Consider the following 13,595-nt stretch of genomic DNA (forward strand, 5'->3'; position numbering starts at 1 on the left):
AGGCTACAGCTATCTCCTTCAATCTTTAGTTGCTTTCCCCACAGCAGTCTCCATAACTCTAATGATCTACATCTCCATACCACATTGTGAAGTGAAGATTTCCCAATTATTTTAATATCAGAGGGGTAGCCGTGTTAGTCTGGATCTGTAAAAAGCAACAAAGAGCCCTGTGGCACCTTACAGACTAACAGAAGTATTGGAGCATGAGCTTTCGTGGGTGGATACCCACTTTGTCAGACATGTGTCTGTTAGTCTATAACAGGGTTTCTCAAACAGGGGTTGCCGCTTGTGTAGGGAAAGCCCCTGGCGGGCCGGGCCAGTGTGTTTACCTGCCCCATCCACAGGTCCGGCCGATCGCGACTCCCATTGGCCTGGAGCAGCGATCCGCGGCTAGTGGGAGTCACGATCGGACGACCCCTGTTTGAGAAACCCTGGTCTATAAGGTGCCACAGGACTTTGTCCCAATTATTTTAGTCCATTTCAGTTTGCAACACCCAGCACCGAGTAGCGCTAATGATCTGAACCATCTTGGTACTGCTACTTTCTCCCAAATTCAAGGACGGACTTTAAGGCAATGTGCCTCTGAATTAAAGCTACAAAGCTATTGAGTGTACTCAAGCATTTAGGCCAAAGCCTACAACATGAAAAAGCAGTACTAACATGAGATTTTAAGCCTGTCACCACACCATCCAAAAAAGTTCACTAGAATTTCCACTGTAACGTGGACTAATCATCTGCTAAACATAATACTAATACCTTTAAAAAAAAAAGTAAGTCTTCACCCAGCCATTAAGTTTTAAAATAGATTTTTAAAATCTGACCAGGTAGTATGATTCTTGGTGTTCTGGGTTACCTTAATTAAAGCTTGTTACTTTAACTGTACTGAGGTGAGTCTTGCAAACAGTAACCAGTCACTTATGACAGAATTTTCAAATTCATTCTCAACACTATGTTCAAAATCTAAATCTTTACATTGGTAGGATGAGTCATGGAATAAGTTTTGCTTTTCACCACTTAACTTTATTCTATGCAGTACTGGAATTTTAGTGTGCAGACTACTTTTACTGGATGGTTATGATCAGATTTGGACTAGGAGCTGTCATTTGAATCACTTTAACACAGCTTCCCCTGCAGTTCCAGTGATCTTCCATGCTCTAGGTTCTGTTGCGCAAACATCATCATCATTATGAGCAAGCCAGGATCCTGCATCACTGCCTATTTTTTGCATGCACTTGACAAGTGTCTCTGTACTACACCATTTACTCAGTCCGCTGAAGAACAAAGCAGACTGACCAAACGAGTGATTTTTAGAAAGAGAGTAAAATGTGAAAATAAAAAAGTGTTACAGTACTTGTGTGCTCAGTTTACCTTGCATTTGGAATATTTATTTTTAATAACAGTTTAATCCAGAATTTTGGTAAGAAGCCTGTTCAAAGCAGACAGTGTTCTTTTATACACTAAACTCAATGCTTTCGTACACATACTTTAGTCCACATCCTCAAAAGCTAGATTTAGGAATAGTGTTTAAAAAAATATTCAGCTGTTATATGCTTAACACCACATGGCTATCCATTGTGGACATGGGGAAGATGTGCTCTGAAGTTAAGTCTAGGCTATAAGTTATTTGTATTATGGGAGAGCCTAGGTGCTCTGCTCTCGGCTCCTCTGTGCTAGGCATTGTACACACAATATTAACTATCCCTGCCCCAAAAAGCTTACAATCTCAATGAGATTGACAATTTAGTTTGCTTGACCCCATCCACAATAGCAGTCAAACAGTGTTTTTCATGAACTAACTGAAACAGTGCTGTAGGAGGTGACAGTATGGATTCCATGCCACCAGCAAGAGGCAGCAAAGATGACTACCTCTTCACTCAGTCTTGCACCTATGCCTTGTTTCATGATATGGGTTGTTACAAGGAGGAGAGAGAAAAATTGTTCTCCTTAACCTCTTAGGATAGGACAAGAAGCAATGGGCTTAAATTGCAGCAAGGGCGGTTTAGGATGGACATTAGGAGAAACTTCCTAACTGTCACAGTGGTTAAGCACTGGAATAAAATTGCCTAGGCAGGTTGTGGCATCTCCATCATTGGGGATTTTTAAGAGCAGGTTGGACACAAATCTGTCAGGGATGGTCTAGATCAGGGGTAGGCAACCTGTGGCACGCGAGCTGATTTTCAGTGGCACTCACACTGCCTGGGTCCTGGCCACCATCCGGAGGGGCTCCACATTCTACTTTAATTTTAAATGAAGCTTCTTAAACATTTTAAAAACCTTATTTACTTTACATACAACAATAGTTTAGTTATATACTATAGACTTAGAGAAAGACCTTCTAAAAACATTAAAATGTATTACTGGCACACGAAACCTTAAATCAGAGTGAATAAATGAAGACGCGGCACACCACTTCTGAAAGGTTGCCATCCTCTGGTCTAGATAATACTTAATCCTGCCTTGAGTGCAGGGGACTGGACTAGATGACCTCTCAAGGTCCCTTCCAGTTCTAGGATTCTACGCAGTTACAATGTAGCCCTTGAAGACTGACCTTTTGCAATACAGGGAAGAAATGGTATTCAAGTTAAGGGGGGAGAGAGGGAGGGAGAAGAGAGAATATGTAATACAAAACCATTGTCCCTTGAATTGATTAGAAAAGGTGCCTTCTAGTGGGCAATGCTGCCAGACCTTTGGGCATTCCAAACCACTACTTAGCCTTGCAATGGCTCTTTGGGTTTAAGAGTAAAGGTCTAGACTTATCTAGTTTATAGCACTCTAGTTGAAAACTGCAAATCAAAGTATTCTAAATACAAATACAAGCATTGTTCACAATGAAAGAATCCACTTGTTTCTGAAATACACTTGTCCTATAGGTAAGAGTATGAATAAAGGCAGACAGAAGTATTACTGAAAAGCTGATGATACACCCATTCAACCAGCTACAGAAATCAGGCTTCACAGCTGGCTGCCAAGAAGCTTGACCAGCTAAACTTCAAATAATGGGATACCAACACTGTCTGGACCATTAAACTTTAGATACTAGATCATATATTAAGAAAATACGAACTTCTAACACTCACTCAACCTAGCAAAAATATTAAGGCTCTCTCATGCAGACTTATTTAAATTCAGCATTCCAGATACATGGAGTCTATACTACAAAAGGTTTTCTCCATCTACACCTACAGTTTTAATTTAACACCTAGATTCTGGATTAATATAAATAAAATGCAATAAGTAGTCCCTATATTCATAGCAGGTATTTCAGTATACTGCACAAACACTACTAACTCACACAATAAAGTCATGACCCAATATTTTGTCAGACAATTTTACATCCAGGAACTACAGCCCTGTTTTTCTGTCACACTAGTTGATGTGATTCACTGTTTGGAGAGGAAGCGGTTAGCAGGCCATGATTCTCAATTTTTCAAAAGGGAACTGCACAGCAAAGAAGAAGGGTGTCCTTCAAAGTCAGCATTTGATTTGCTTGTAAAACTCAGTAATAGCAAGTCAAAAAAATGTAAATGGAAAGCAAACAAATTGGAGTTAGTGCCATTAATACCAAAACTAAAGAATTAGATTACTTTTAAACAAAAATCTAGTGAAATATGCTATATATACACACTTTTTTATTGGAACAGTGACGATTACGAAACTTACTATTTTAAGAAGCTTCTTTTGAGGCAGTTCTACCATACATGTTTAATGTAATATCAAAGGTGTGTGATTTTTGTAACTCTGATAACACTGCCTCTCCTCCTTTCCTCCTGCACACACCTCCCACCAGTGTGTTGTGGTAAGAGCTATGGAATGATGGGCAATTCCTAAAAGTTCTGGTTCATTTCTTACCACTTTCTATGCTGCTTTGCAAAAGTCAGACATCATACAGTGATGACATGATCATTCTGCCCATGTCATGGACTCCAAATGCCTTATGCAACTCTAGACCAACTAGCTGACTATTAATTTAGGTCTTCTCTATACTAAAACAGATAGTGTCTAGGTTTACCTGGCAAGAGCATTTGAATCCAGTTGCAAAACCTTGTATTTCTACAAAGGCTGAGCCAAATCACATAGACAGGGCTTTAGATCAGTAGGTTGTCTGGCCAAAATGGTCCTGTGAGGCGCACATACATCCTGAAAAATTCATAAAGAGATTCTGTTTCTAAACTGGAAGTTACTTCACATAAGGAATGAGCACTACTCACACATCTAAGAACACTAATCTCTTGATAACAGCTTTGAAACCTACCAGTACTTCCACTGAATATATTCATTTATATATAGATCTTGAACCATCATACCAAATTTTCATGTAGTTTGGAAATAAGTTATGTTTCATCTCTGAAAATTAGCAAAAAAACTGAATGAAGAGTCAAATGAAACAGTTTTTGATGATATGAAGGCTAACTAGAACAAGGAGCTTGATTTTCTGAAATGCTGATTCCCTCTCTCTCAAATGGAGAATGTGAGCTATAGGTGCTCTACAACTGTGAAGGCTAAGGGGGAAGAACAGAGGATAAAAATCAATGATGTTTAAAAGAAAACAATCAGATTTTTCATTTAAATCGGATTTTTTTCCTTACACATTTTATCTAAAAGATAGTTTTAATTAAGATACATTATAGCTCAAAGATCTCATCATGCAATAGGGATTATAAATTCTAATTCTATAGTATGAGACAATATATTCATGTAATGTTTAAGAAAAAATAGTTTTGTAAATGAATTCCAGTAGTTCATGGATTAGGGACCCAATCTTATGGGGTTCCAGGGGCTTCTGTATAGATTTATTTACTTTATCTACCCAATGGGACTCAGTGCTCAGTCTAGAAGATACCATCTGAGATTCTTAGTTTTGCAGTTGTCAAACTGTGGATTTGTGTCTCCAGAGATAATATACTTGTTAACAGCAAAAATGTTTTTAACTAAATAAATAAATATACAGAGGTGAGAAATAACATACCTCAACCTTATTGTCCCTCTGCAAATTTGTAGATACATTGTCAATCCCTCACCTCTCTTTAAAAGTGCAAAGTTTCAAAAAGTTCAATGAATAGAAGATTGTTGGGGGGCAGAACAGATCTGGACAAGGAGAAGACGTCTGGAGGTAAATGTGAGAAGGGAGGGGGACAGGCAGTAGAAACAAAAGTGAAACTGTTTGAGCAGCATATTCCAGGAGTCTTAAGGTCTTTCTGAGTGTAGCCTTCATTGATTTGAGATCTACCATACCATTCTCTCACTAGGAGGGAAAACCTATAATGGCAGCAGGCTGTAAAAGAGACCCAGTTTGGTAATATCTTAATGAAGTTCCTCTACCTGTGGGTAAGACAGGCATGTGTGCAAAATGAAAACAGTGCAAAGAAAAACTTGAATGTTTAACTAAATTCAACAATTCATAGGCTTGTTTTGTTAAAATATTATGTTTGCTGTTGAAGAAAAAAATCCAGAATACATAACATTGATTTAGTTAAATAAAAATGTAAACGTCTGTCTGGTTATGTTCTCCTCCTAATACAGCATGGCAAGAAAATCCTCCAAATATTAATAATTAACCTGTCGAATTGGAGATATTTATGAAGTCATTGGGAGGTGAACTATCTACTTCAATTACCTTTGGTAAATGAAATAACCAAACAATCATTCATTTTCTGATACAGCCATCAAACTAATCTGAAAAGTTTTCAAAATAAATCACTTTAAAAACAGCATGTACCTTCTAAGAATGAAACCTACATCTATCTCCGAGTTATGAATTAAGGTTAGAACTACCAAGAAGAATGCACTTTTATGTAGAAATCCATGATTAAATCGAGTCTTCCTGACTAGTGATTTAAGTCAAATTCACCCTGGGGAAGAACTACCACAATAAGGCCTGAAGTCCTATTTCTTCTAATGGTCACATTAACAACATGTGCATCATGGATAGCAATACAGTTCCCCCCCAGTGACCCATCACTTGCCTTGAAGGGACCATCTACAGGGGAAGCATAGTCTGATCTCCATCCCTAGTGTACAAAGCTGGCAAGGAAGATTAGGATGGTGGTTTCTGTAATGTGACAACAGTCCACTAAGAACCAGATCCCATTAGATAACAACTGTTTTCAGTCACTATAGACAGGCTAGATCTGAACTGTGACCTAGAAGTGGAAAGCTATTATTAACCAACCAGAACTATCAGTTCCTGTCAACTCCACTGCTTTAACTGTTTGTATGCATGTCTTGGTGAAGGTTTATAGTAAATTACATTAGTTCTCCTTGATTTGTCTTCTGATTCACACAATCTGAGTCCTTTCAGCAAATGGCTAGTTTTGTTCTGTCTGAGATTATGTCTTATTTAGATGGATTGAATTGAGCTAAAAGACTCAAATATCTTCATATTAAATAGTATTCAGTAGTTAAATAGTATTCAGCTGAGTGGCATTTATACTGTACCAAGTTGTTTAATTTTAAGTAAGATGTGCAAAAATCTGTCTTAGTTGTGAAAGTCAATTTCAAAGAGATTACACTACACAAGAAATATGGTAATGTTCCAGCCACAAGTTACAGTCAATGTCATCATTAAGGAGTCAAACTAGAGACAGCTCAGCCCTACGGTGTGCTTAACAGTGAGGTGCTACTGATATAATGCAGGCGGCCAGAGTAAGGTCATAGGTTGCTTCCACCAAAATGAGTTTCACAGCTGACTGGGGGTAAAAGTGTGTTTAACGACATAATTCACTCCAACAGGTTTTACACATTCATCTTATGAATAATTGCCTACTTTATCTGTTTAGACATCTTGCAGGACTTAAGAATCCAGAACTCTGTTTTAATAACTCAGTCTAGGCAAATGGAAGTATCAATAAGCCGAAACTCCTCTTCTCACTGGGAACAGGATACTGTCAGAGCCCAATAATCATACTTAGTGTTCAAGACACTGGTACTTCTACACCCATTTTATCTATACCAAATAGCTTCACGGTGCCAATGCTTTTCCAACAGTTTCAGATTTTTCAGTAATCTGATCACCCAACCCAGATACCTAAAATCCCTAGTGCATTAGAATGAAACTTCTGTCAGCAGGGACAGTGCAAACTGGCTTTTTCACCATGGTACCGCCTGCAAGTGCCACTGAGTCCTCACATCTCTGGTGTGGACCTTTGCTAGTAGATTCTGGGGTTCTTTATGTAAAGAAACTGGAGCCAATGCCAGTTTACATATGTAAATACCAGATATATACAAACAGTGAAACCACATATGCAAGAGATAAAGCTTAATTTACTGAGTAGTAAGGTAAGTTCCTGGTAGAAAAGTGGTTTTGACTTCCTCTTATTTCTTTTAGGTGTTATTGCAGAAATTGCAGATATTAAGGACTATGCTGTGCAAACAGTGCCATTTCTCGCAAATGAATGAAGGTTCTATCAAATTTGACATTCAAACAGCTGAGAAAACTCAAGCAAGGCTAACACATTAAGAACATAAGAATGGCCATACTGGGTCACACCAACGGTCCATCTAGCCCAGTATCCTGTCTTCTGACAGGATGGCCAATGGGCAATGCCGGGTGCCCCAGAGGGAAACAACAGAATAGGTAATTATCAAGTGATCCATGTCCTGTCACCCATTCCCAGCTTCTGACAAACAGAGGCTAGGGACACCGTCCATGTCCATCCTGGCTAATAGCTAATTCTTCCCACTTCACTAAAGGGCTGCAAGCACCTTATGAAAACTGAAATATGTTCCTCTTCCCTCATTACTAAGATCATGCTCACGAACAGGATCTTATAAAATTCACCTGTTTATTCCTTATCTGAATACAATCCTGTTACTGTCAACAGCTTACTCAGATAATATCTTGCAAAAAGAAGATTAAACTGCAATAGACTAAGGAGAAGATTCTTTTTCATGCAAATGTATGTTTTTCTTCATTTCTGATAAAGAACAAACAATATTAACAAGCAGGATTTTTTCTAAATAGAGTTATCTACTGAGTATTAGCAGCTATTTAAATACTAAAACTGAAACAGCCCTAGCCACTTATGGAGCTGTCTATACTATAGAATATTTTAGTTTCAAACCTGATTAAAGCAATGGTTGACTTCATAATGATGATGTCCACATGCAAAAGTTGTTTACTCCTATCCGTGTGGAACCCAACTCATGAACTGAGCAATATTATGAGGTTACACATGCTTCCAATAGTTCTTCACTGCTTAGATAAGACCATTTAACTATTTGTATAATTATGTTAACAAGTTCTACCTCCCAGGTCTTGTGCATCTCAATACAGCATAGATGTGAAACAAATTCACAGTCCTTTTCTTTACTTCTGGTACAAGCAGCTGAAGCAGTGGGATAGCTGCCCAGAATTTTCCTGAATATACATATATGAATGGCTGTAAGCGTGTGAGCAGGTCAACATGGTCACACACTGCTGGCATGGCTTAAAACAGATGCTTTTCCTCTGGAAATAGCATATCACAAAACAGTCAAAACTAATGATTTATTGTAATAGTATATCACCAAGAGGTCAACTGTGTAGCTAATTAAGGCCTTGTCTACACTGCCACTTTACAGCACTACAACTTTCTCGCTCAGGGGTTTCAGCTATACCCCTCGTGGGGGTGGGTTTTTTAACAGCACGGGAGAGATCTCCCAGCGCTGGTGCTGTGACTATGCAGCCACATTAGCGCTTTAACATTGCTAGTGAAGATATACCCTAAGGTACTCACTTTTCACTATTAAGTCTGAGCACTACCATTGGTTCAGCAGGATGCTAGCTGTAGAATACTATGCTATTTTGGAGATAGCAATAAGTTAGTTTTGCAGAATATCCTCAGCTCAGTTTATAAGAAAGCTACATGCCTCTACACACCAGCATGAGATGGACTGTACTCCCTTTACAAATGTTTAAACTGAGCCAAGGACTAACCAACAAGTCGAAGGTCACACAGCAAGTCAATTGCAGGCCTAGAACGCAGTATTTTCAATTCATGGACTAATTTAAGAGTACACTGCCTCCCCGTAATGATTTTTTTTTTAATTCAGCTAAAAAGCAAATTCCTGGTCAGACAGTTTATTATAAGCAGTCTTATTTTCCCACCGGCTAAAAAACAAAAGTGTCCTTTTCCAATGCATCTCCCAGAGCACAACCAGCTTTTAACAGCTTTGTTCTTGCAAAAGGCAGGAACTACTGGAACTTATTTCTTTGTATCTAGTGATACTAATGTTTTAAGAGAGTTTTACACTTTAGCTGTAAAAATTGAAAATACAGGCTAAATATTACCCATTCCTTAATTTTTTCTGGGTAAGAAGTTGGATTGCTAAAATCAGGGTTTAGTGTGTACTGATTACTGAACCAAGACTCAAGTTACAGGAAAAATGGTTTCTCTTTAAAGAAAAAAAGAAAAAAAAGTCCACACACATCTGTATCAGCTCAGAGCACTAACAGTTTACCAAAAAAAAAAAGTTCTACTGCTCAAACTACTTTGGTGTGGAATACCACAGAACACACGTACCAAAGGCAGCAGAGAATGTAGTCACATACAGTCCATCTGGCCATTTGATACAAGAGCCACAGGTCTTTTCCATCTCCTTGACCAAATAGGACTGGTCTCATCCCAGTGTTTTAATAGATGTTGCTGGAGATGATCCTAGAATGATGGGGGGGTTGGTTATGTTTAGGCTTTTTATTTATTTTTTTTTAATTTTTTTTTTGGGGGGAGGTGTTTTTTAAAATGCAGAAATATGATTGTTGGTGTTAGCTGGAAAATCCTATGAACAATTTAACTACAGAGATAAGATCTATAATACTGTACCTGCTGATCAATTTAAGAGTTAATGGATCATTCAAGTCTCCTAAAAAAAAGGCCAACTGAAAGACACTTTAGCCTAAAACAGCAGGAGACAACATTCCTTCCCTCACCCCAAAATGAGATTGTTTGTTTCTCCTATTGTCTGCCCTTAACCTCAGTACCACTTTCTCAGTTTAAGATGGCAATTCTGTGAAATAAACAGATGTACTTCAAGAACAGATTTTAATTTTCAGATATCAAATGGTTAGCAATAACTGATATGACTCCCACAGACTAACGGGGCACAGATGCAATAGTATGAAGCTTCTCTACTTCCTACTCCATGAAACTGAATGGAAACCAAAGAATAAAATGTGACAGACTTGCTCTTAACTAACTGCTTCCCTGCCAATATGCCTTGCTCTGAAGATATGTTCAATCTTCTGAAGGAAGAGATCTCCAGGAAGGAAAACTTCAAGTACAAAAACTTCTCCAAACGCTCCTACAGCAGCTCAACTAGAAGGCCCATCAGGACAATGAGACTGAGGCCATGTCTACACTATCGGGACTGTAGCTATGATGCCCTAGCTATGCCAGCATAATCTATAGTACAGATGCAACCCGAAGCGATAGAACGGGTATTTCAGTCTCTGTAGGAACCAATGCCCCAAATGATGACAGCTAGGCTGAAGGATGCATTCTTCCATCAAGCTAGCTGCATCTACACCAGGGGTTAGGTTGCCATCGATATATCGACCTATATTTTAAGCGTAGGCTAGACCTGAGAGAGAAAGAACAGGCGGCACACAATTTAGATATCATCCTGCTTGCTGCCCTGAGAAGGATATCTTCAGCATGAGATTCCTCTGACATATCTACTCTTCATATTACCAGAGGGTGCATCTTTCATTAAAAACTTTAAAGACTCTTGTCCAAACATTTCTGCAAAAAAAGATAAATAATGAACACCACAACAGTGTCAGCCCTCTACAAATACAGGACTAAGGAGTAGGAAACATGCTGAAGTACAACCTTTCAAAAGCAGTGTCAAGAAACAGACAAGTGAGGTTCTCATTGCAGCAAAATCAGGGTGTATTTGGACAGGCTAAATATGGAGGATAGTCAACCAGGCTGAGGAAAGGTGGAGACCTGTTAGATCCTTTCCTGTAGGGAAAAGGAGGAAGCAGAATGGCCCTGGAGCCTCTTATTCTTTTTCTAGGAGATGGGAAGGAAGAGAGTTCTTTTCCAATGGGAAGTAAGCAAGCAGAGAAAGAATAGTACAGGCACCCCTTCTCCTTTAAGAGAAGGGGAAGGCAGGAGCATGAAGCCCCTGTTTTTCCAACAGAGAAAAACAGCGGCAGAGCAGCATATGTTGAGAAGGAGTTATTGGGTGGCAAAGGGCCTCTTGTGTATCTTGGAGCCATGCAACAGGTAGATAGCAGGGCAGATCCTGCATTTATATTACAGAGAGAAGAGCCAAGAATCCATTTAATAGGGAGAAAAGAACAGAGGCCTCACTAATTAATGGGGCACTATGAGAACCCTCAATTACTATATTTGGGACAGGAGCCCATAGTTTACTGAAGACAAGACAGAGAGCCCAACTTAAATTAACTGAGTATGCCCAGCATCTTCCACTCCAGCTTAAGCCCCTAAGTATGCTACAACTTAAATTTGTAATTAGCTCCTAGCACAATTGGATCCAAGCATAGGTTATGTACACATACCACATAAAGGCTGTTACTACCTGTGACAGTTAACAGCATTTCATTCCTGCTAGCTGGTTGCCTTCCTGTAACCAGTTCAACACTTTGCTACAGCATAGACAGGATCCTATAACCATGTATGCATAACCAATTTAACTTGCCTTCCTTCTTCACAACAGCCTACGTACTGTGACACTCCAGAGCACATTACCATACGTATCAGCAATACAATTCTGTGTGCATGTCCTGCTTGTAACACTTTTCCTGGCTAAGGCTGCCTAGATTTTCCTAAAATGCATTGCTACAAACAGTAAGTGCTGACACACATGCACAGTTGAGATAACAAAAGCTGCTGTGTGGACAACCTATATTACTTATAACCAATTAAGGTGATCTAACTGGATATAAAAATGACAGTAAAAAGCTGTAATGAAGACAAGGCCAAAGTGCATATGTATAGTGTAATAAGCAGACATTTTTGGAGTGTCATGGGGAAGCATCCCACTGCAAAAAAGACAACTTAATTATATATAAATTACATTAGCATTCTTTTACAATTATTAAAAAAACCTAAATCTTACCAGCTTCTCCTGCAGTGGCAAACACCTACTAGTCAAAAGAAAAAGCTCAGTGGTTCAAAGTTGTTATAAGAGGAGGAGTCCCCATCAACACTGAGGAAGTCCCCAACAGCATCATGGTAGAAGCCAGTGACATCTGCTAGAATTCTATTCCAAGATCCAGCTTGGAATTCTATTCCAAGATCCAGGTGACATCTTCGTCATCCTGACAAAACAAGAAGTCCCCTAATCATTCCACCTTCTGGAAGCAGCAGCTTACTGTCTGCTATGAGAAGCCAATCCCCATTCCTCTATCACTCTTCCTAATTCTTTGTAAACCCCAAAACAGCATTTTTGATCATCCTCTCTTGTGAGCCTCCCAATAATCCTAGGTATCCTAGATTTCCTGCCATAGTTAAACTAACAAGTCTGATCAACTTCACTGCAGCCCACAGTGTTATGAATGAAGAAGTGAAACTGAAAATTAAGAGCCCCTGAAACTGACCTGAGTCGTCTTAATTTTACTCTACAGATGCTTGAGAAATCTAAAAGCAGATGCTAATTGATGGATCTATCCACAGACTCTGGCGAACACTATTAACATCTGTTTATATTCAGCATACTCTTTGAAATCACAGGGCTAGGGTTTTGGGGGAGGTTTTCTCTTTGTTTCTTTTAAAGAAGAGTTCTGCAGAAACTGATGGCTTAGGCTCCCCAAGCAAGTTTCCCCCACTCAAAATTGGCAGGTGGTTTTATGAGTTCCCTGCTGTGATAACTGACATAACAGACTCTCTTTTTGGTCTTAAAGTAAGTTTTTCTGTACATTTACAAGTAGACCCCAGTCATTCATAACTTTGGTAATTTAAAGGAGATAGTGGACTGCATGTAAAACTTGTTACCAAAACATCTTTGCTCAGTCGTTTTTTTTTTAAAGCCTTTATTAAAACCTTTAACATACTACTACTTTAAAGCTAAGATAAATGAAGTTTTGAAATGATTTTGTACTTACGTGTTTTTAAATAAAAAAAGTTTCTCAGTTTTCAATACAGTGGAAAGAAGTTATCCAATACTTTTTACTGTATTGCTGTACAACTTAAAGTCTGAAGGCAACAATTGTAAATGGCATCAGTAACGTTTCACTTTTAAAAACAGGCCCTGAATTAAGTTCAGGAATATTCCATGAAGGTACAGGTTTAGCTGTGAAGGAACACAGTTATAGCCTTAAAAAAAAAAAGTATTCAAATCCAGATTTTAAAGTTAATTTGTCCTAAAATATTTAAGAAAAAATATACAGTTCTCAAAACTTCTGTTTCATCTTAATGATTAGTCTAACACAAGTTACACATTTGAAGAATACAATCGCTTCCAAAACATTCAACTGCAGTTCTCAATATAGTGGCATACAAGCTGAAGGGTTAATCCTCATTTAATATTCATAGACCATATATAAACCTGGCCTAGGGGATTAATTTGTTACTAGATCTATTATGCCACCTTATCTTCTTGCAATATTTTAACATTAAAAATCAGAGTGTGGTGAAGAGGTAAAACTAAAA

General features: G+C 38.5%; 1 protein-coding gene across 3 annotated transcripts in view; it reads right to left on the minus strand.

Moving 5' to 3' along the window:
• The window catches only part of PAFAH1B1 (platelet activating factor acetylhydrolase 1b regulatory subunit 1), a 53,861-nt gene that overhangs the window by 28,050 nt on the left and 12,216 nt on the right, over positions 1–13,595 (minus strand). The gene's annotated exons all lie outside the window — the stretch shown is intronic.

The sequence above is a fragment of the Mauremys reevesii genome, linkage group 20, assembly GCF_016161935.1.
Source record: "Mauremys reevesii isolate NIE-2019 linkage group 20, ASM1616193v1, whole genome shotgun sequence".
In the NCBI taxonomy this organism is placed as follows: domain Eukaryota; kingdom Metazoa; phylum Chordata; order Testudines; family Geoemydidae; genus Mauremys; species Mauremys reevesii.